Below are 6,826 nucleotides of genomic sequence, written 5' to 3'. Positions count from 1 at the left end.
CCCAACACACACACCTTTGCCCCTGACTTTATCCCCCACACTGTGACACACACTTGATTGGGGCTGCTAGGTACTACTAGCATTAGTTAAGGGAGAAGCTGATAATGTTAAAAAATAACCAGGTCTGGGCAGGGCGCCTGATCTAAAATGAGCCTGAGATCCCCTTTCTTAGGAATCTGGAATTTAAACCAAGAGGTTTCCACAGTCTGACTGCTCTGTCGGAAAGGGGAGAAACAGGCTCAGAACTGCTGGCGGAAGCCAATTTCTGCCATCAGTTGGGAAGCAGGAGAAGCTGATCTATGATGAGAGAGATGAAGCAGCTGCGCAGAGAGGAGCAGAATTCAGGAGCTGGAGACGGGGAATCCTGGGTTCCTGGAAGCATTCATGTCCCTGGCCGGGAGGCCTGTGGTCCAGCTCTCTTAGAAGTCATGGAGTAGCCCAGTATCCTGATTGTAAAGGTCCCATGGTGCTCAAGCTGGTTCCTACAGCTGAGGTCCTAGCCAAGTACACAGGTACACACAGCTTAGACAGACATGCCCAACTCAGACTTTCGACTTAATGACTTGTTTCTGTAATAATATCTACTGTTCTCATTAGGACCAAAAAAACCTTCAGACCTCTTTGCTTAGCCTAATGAAATACATTGTGTTTTTACTACCAAGGGTAATTTGAATGAACTTTTAAAAATTAACTTTTTGGTTTTTGTTTTGGTGAGGAAGATTGGCCCTGAGCTAACATCTGTGCCAATCCTCCTCTATTTTGTATCTGGGATGCCCCCAGAGCATGGCCTGATGAGCAGTGTGTAGATCCGTGCCTGGGATCCAAACCTGCAAACCCCAGGGTGCCGAAGTGGAGCACGCAAACTCAACCACCATGCCACTGGGCCGGCCCCCAAAAGTTAATTTTCAATTACAGTAATATATGAATACATTCTCTTTAGAAAACTAATCAATCATAAACGTTTTAAGGTGAAGTATTATTGGGGGTTTTTAATTCTCCTTTCCTGGATAGCAATCGGTAAATTCCTGACACGTATCATCCCAGAGGTCCCTTTGAGCTCAAGGCTCTCATAGCATAGGGGTGAGTTCCTTGCGGCCAGAAAGAGTGCCCTTGTCATCTCTATGTGCGTCACATCCAGCATATGCCTGGCACATGAAAAGTGTGCAAAGAGTGTCAATAATTGAATGAACGAATGATTGAAATTGAGGTTGGACTATATGATCCTTAAGACCCTCTCCAGCTCTTATGTTCTGTGTATTCTATGATTCTATAACCTGTTGATTTGCTGACCATTGTTTATCAGTGGACCACTGGACAGAAGTTTCTGTACATATGGGAGAATCCCTTTATAACACTGGCTTCCATAAACATGACCCATATCTGTATTAAAGATTACTTGTACTGTCTGCCACTGTTAGATTTCAGGAAATAGAAGTTGAAATGTAGTATAGCTGCAATTTTGGAAAAATCTAAGGTTCTTAAACATTATACGAAATAAAGTCATTAGCTAAAAATATATAAATGATGTTATATGTGCTCTTTTAATGCATTATTCCAGTGACAAAGTGGCAAGGACTCTGGAGCCTGACTGCTGGAGTTCAAATCCTGCTCCACTACTTGCTGGCTATGTGACCTTAGGCAAGTTACTTAACCTCTCTGTGTCTAAGGTGTCTCATTTGTAAAATGGGGATAATAATTGTATTTACCCTGTAGAGCATAATGAGAATTAAAAGCATCGATACAAGTTAAGGGCTTACAATGGTGCTTGGCACGTAGTAAGATGTAATACAAGTGTAAGTTGCTACTGCTATTATTAGTTAAAGGAGAAATTGATATTATTTAAAAATAATTGACTTCCAAGGTGCCCCTTTCTATGGTGCTGACTGGCCAGACGGGACCCTTGGAGATTCTGACTTTCCCAGCAAATGCCTGGAGGGCCCATAACACAACCCAGAAGGGCAAGGTGTCGATGCTGGAGGAGAAAGGGAAGAGTCAGCAGGTAAATTGCTAAAGTGCTCACCCTTCCTCCTCCTACAGCAGTGATTCCATGGACCTCCCTGTAGATGACCCCGTGACTAAGCACCTGCTGTTTTGTTGCAAAGCCATGGCTAGCTCAGCATCACACCATCTGCCTGGCATTTGCTCCCTCCCCCTTCTAGGCCTGACTTTCCATCCCTCACTCCTGTCTCCTGGAATTGCACTCCCCAGTAAAGAGTTAGCACATGAGAGTTTGCCTCCAGCTCTGATGTTTAGGGAATTGGGCCTAAATAGACATTTCCTGTCACATATCCTCTGAGTTCTACTAAGTAAAAAAACCACAACCTACACTTTTCTTTGTGATTATGAGTGAAGAGCATGAGCAAGTATCATAAGTGCAGTGTGATAGAAAGTGCCTGGCCCAGGAATCTGAACTTTTGGATTTGCCAGTCTCATCTCTTGCACAAATCAACTAAATAACTCTTCAGAGAATGTGTTACTGTTACCGAACCTGAAGTGTGTTCGCTCACCTGTTGCGCAGCAAGCCTATCCATGACACCGGGTGTGGTGGAAGAAAGTAGGAATTTTATTTTTGCACAGCACTGAGCAAAGAGAGAGGGCAGCTAACACTGAAATACCAAATTCCACTGAAAAGCTAAAAGGAAGGGTTTTTATTTGAGGTTTTAGGTAGGGGAGGGGGAGCATATGGCCTTACTGGTTGGAGCTTTCCCACCAGCCTGTCTTTGGCCTTGAGACACTTGCAGAGAGGAGGGAACCCGTGACCTTGCTGGTCAGCAGCTTTCCCACCAGCCTGTATCTCTTTGTGGGGAGGAGATGATCCAGGTGCTTGTCCTTGACGGTGTCTGTCTCCATGGAGGATAGTGGATTCTGGAGCCAGGAAGCCAGAAAGTAAGCAGGGAATGAGTGTTTTGGTTTTAACCCCATATATGCTGGGTTTAATGTGGGGAAACTGATATCAGGGTCGGTATCATTACCATAAAAGGGAGCAACACATATTTACTCTCGCTGCGTCACATTTGTGACAATTAGAAAGCATTATAATGAGCACTTATTGAATGCCTGCTATGCTATATGATCTCTTTTTTTTTAGTTAATTTTTATTGAGTTTATGATAGTTTACAATCTTGTGAAATTTTGGTTGTACATTATTGTTTGTCAGTCGTGTTGTTGGTACACCCCTTCACCCTTTGTGCCCACCCCCCACCCACCCTTTCCCCTGGTAACCACTAATCTGTTCTCTTTGTCTACATGTTTAAATTCCTCACATGAGCGGAGTCATACAGAGATTGTCCTTCTCTATCTGGCTTATTTCACTTAACATAATTCCCCTAAGGTCCATCCTTGTTTGTTGTGAATGGGTCGATTTTATTCTTTTTTATGGCTGAGTAGTATTCCATTGTGTATGTGTGTGTGTATATATATATATACACACATATCTATCTATTATCTATCTATCTATCTATACCATATCTTCTTTATCCAGTCATCTGTTGATGGGCACTTAGGTTACTTCGACGTCTTGGCTATTGTAAATAATGCTGCAGTGATCATTGGGGTGCATAGGACTTTTGGAATTGCTGACTTCAAGCTCTTTGGATAGATATCCAGTAGTGGGATGGCTGGGTCATATGGTATTTCTATCTTTAATTTTTTGAGAAATCTTCATACTGTTTTCTATAGTGGCTGCACCAGTTTGCATTCCCACCAGATGTGTATGAGGGATTCTCTTTCTCCACAACCTCTCCGACATTTGCTACTTTTCATTTTGGTTATTTTTGCCATTATAGTGGGTGTAAGGTGATATCTTAGTGTAGTGTTGATTTGCATTTCCCTGATGATCAGTGATGATGAACATCTTTTCATGTGCCTATTGGCCATCCATATATCTTCTGTGGGGAAATGTCTGTTCATGTCTCTTGCCCATCTTTTGATTGGGTTGTTTGATTTTTTGTTGTTGAGTTGTGTGAGTTCTTTATATATTATGGAGATTAACCCTTTGTAGGATATATGACTTGCAAATATTTTTTCCCAATTGCTGGGTTGTTTTTTTGTTTCAATCCTGTTTTCCCTTGCCTTGAAGAAGCTCTTTAGTCTGATGAAGTCCCATTTCTTTATTCTTTCTATTGTTTCCCTTGTCTGAGAAGACATGGTGTCCGAAAAGATCCTTTTGATACTGATGTCAAAGAGTGTACTGCCTATATTTTCTTCTAGAAGCCTTATTGTTTCAGGTCTTACCTTTAGGTCTTTGATCCATTTTGAGTTTATTTTGATGAATGGTGAAAAACTTTGGTCAATTTTCATTCTTTTACATGTGGCTTTCCAGTTTTCCCAGCACCATTTGTTGAAAAGACTTTCTTTTCTCCATTGTATGCTCTCAGCTCCTTTGTCAAAGATGAGCTGTCCATAGATGTGTGGTTTTATTTCTGGGCTTTTAATTCTGTTCCATTGATCTGTGCACCTGTTTTTGTACCAGTACCATGCTGTTTTGATTACTGTAGCTTTGTAGTATGTTTTGAAGTCAGGGATTGTGATGTCCCCAGCTTTGTTCTTTTTTCTCAGAATTACTTTAGCAATTCAGGGTCTTTTGTTGCCCCGTAAGAATTTTAGGATTCTTTGTTGTATTTCTGTAAAGAATGTCATTGGGATTCTGATTGGGATTGTGTTGAATCTGTAGATTGCTTTAGGTAGAATGGACATTTTAACTATGTTTATTCTTCCAATCCATGCACATGGAATGTCTTTCCATCTCTTTATGTCGTCAGCCATTTCTATCAGGAAAGCCTTGTAGTTTTCATTGTATAGGTCTTTCACTTCCTTAGTTAAATTCACCCTGAGGTATTTTATTCTTTTTGTTGCGATTGTGAATGGTATTGTGTTCTTGAGTTCTTTTTCCATTAGTTCATTATTAGAGTATAGAAATGCTACTGATTTATGTAAGTTGATTTTATACCCTGCAACTTTGCTGTAGTTGTTGATTACTTCTAACAGTTTTCCCATGGATTCTTTGGGGTTTTCTATATATAAGATCATGTCGTCTGCAAACAGTGAGAGTTTCACTTCTCCCCTCCCTATATTGATTCCTTTTATTCCTTTCTCTTGCCTGATTGCTCTGGCCTAAACCTCCAGTACTATGTTGAATAAGAATGGTGATAGAGGGCATCCTTGTCTCGTTCCTGTTTTCAGGGGGATGGGACTCAGGTTTTGCCCATTGAGTATGATGTTTGCTGTGGGTTTGTCATATATGGTTTTTATTATGTTGAGGTAATTTCCTTCTATCCCCATTTTGTTCAGAGTTTTTATCATAAATCGCTGTTGGATCTTGTCAAATGCTTTCTCTGCATCTATTGAGATGATCATGTGGTTTTTATTCCTCAATTTGTTGATGTGGTGTATCACGTTGATTGATTTGCAGATGTTGAACCATCCCTGTGTTCCTGGTATGAATCCCACTTGATCATGATCTATGATCCTTTTGATGAGTTGCTGAATTATGGTTGCCAAAATTTTGTTTAGAATTTTTGCATCTATGTTCATCAGCAATATTGGCCTGTAGTTCTCCTTTTTCATGCTGTCCTTGTCAGGCTTTGGTATCAGCGCAATGTTGGCCTCGTAGGATGTGTTAGGATGTGTTCCATCCTCCCTAATTTTTTGGAATAGTTTGAAAAGTATAGGTATTAAATCCTCTTTGAAAGCTTGGTAGAATTCCGCAGGAAAGCTGTCTGGTCCTGGGGTTTTATTCTTTGGGATGCTTTTGATTGCTGTTTCAATCTCCTTCCTTGTAATTTGTCTGTTCAGACTGTCTGCCTCTTCTTGACTTAGCTTTGTGAGATTGTAAGAGTCTAAGAGTTTATCCATTTCCTCTAGGTTATCCATTTTGTTGGCATATAGTTTTTCGTAGTATTCTCTTATAATCTGTTGTATTTCTATGGAGTCTATTGTTATTTCTCCTCTTTCATTTCTGATTTTGTTTATTTGAGGTTTCTCTCTTTTTTTCTTTGTAAGTCTGGCTAGGGGTTTGTCAATTTTATTTATCTTCTCACAGAACCAGCTGTTTGTTTCATTGATCCTTTCTACTGTCTTTTTTGTTTCAATAGCATTTATTTCTGCTCTGGTTTTTATTATTTCTCTCCTTCTGCTGACTTTGGGCTTTGTTTGTTCTTCTTTCTATAATTCAGTTAGATGTAATTTGAGATTGCTTATTTGAGATTTTTCTTGTTTGTTAAGGTGTGCCTGTATTGCAATGAATTTCCCCCTTAGTACAGTTTTTGCTGTATCCCGCATGAGTTGGTATGGCATGTTATCATTTTCATTTGTCTCCAAATATTTTTGACTTCTTCTTTAATTTCTTCAATGATCCATTGCTTATTCAATAGCATATTGTTTAGTCTCCACATCTTTGTCCCTTTCACAGCTTTTTTATTGTAATTAATTTCTAGCTTTATAGCATTATGGTTGGAGAAGATGCTTGTTATTATTTCAATTTTTTAAATTTATAGAGGCTTGCTTTGTTTCCCAACATATGGTCTATCCTTGAGAATGTTCCATGAGCACTTGAGAAGAATGTGTAATCTGGTGTTTTTGGATGGAGTGTTCTATATATGTCTATTAAGTCCAACTGTTTTAGCTTTTCATTTAATTCCACTCTTTCCCTGTTGATTTTCTGTCTGGATGATCTGTCCATTGATGTGAGTGGGAGGTTGAGGTCCCCTACTATTATTTTGTTATTTTCAGTATCTTCTTTTAGGTTTGTTAATAGTTGCTTTATGAACTTTGGTGCTCCTGTGTTGGGTGCATAGATATTTATAAGCGTTATTTCTTCTTGATGTAG

The 6,826-nt window shown here is 39.7% G+C and overlaps 1 pseudogene; it reads left to right on the top strand.

Annotated features, from left to right (window-relative positions):
• Nucleotides 1-463: 463 nt before the first annotated feature.
• Nucleotides 464-6,826, top strand: part of LOC100146464 (phytanoyl-CoA dioxygenase, peroxisomal-like) — a 53,284-nt pseudogene continuing 46,921 nt past the window's right edge.

The sequence above is a fragment of the Equus caballus genome, chromosome 29 (genome assembly GCF_041296265.1).
Source record: "Equus caballus isolate H_3958 breed thoroughbred chromosome 29, TB-T2T, whole genome shotgun sequence".
Classification (NCBI taxonomy): Eukaryota; Metazoa; Chordata; class Mammalia; order Perissodactyla; family Equidae; genus Equus; species Equus caballus.
This window is presented reverse-complemented; position numbering and strand designations above follow the sequence as displayed.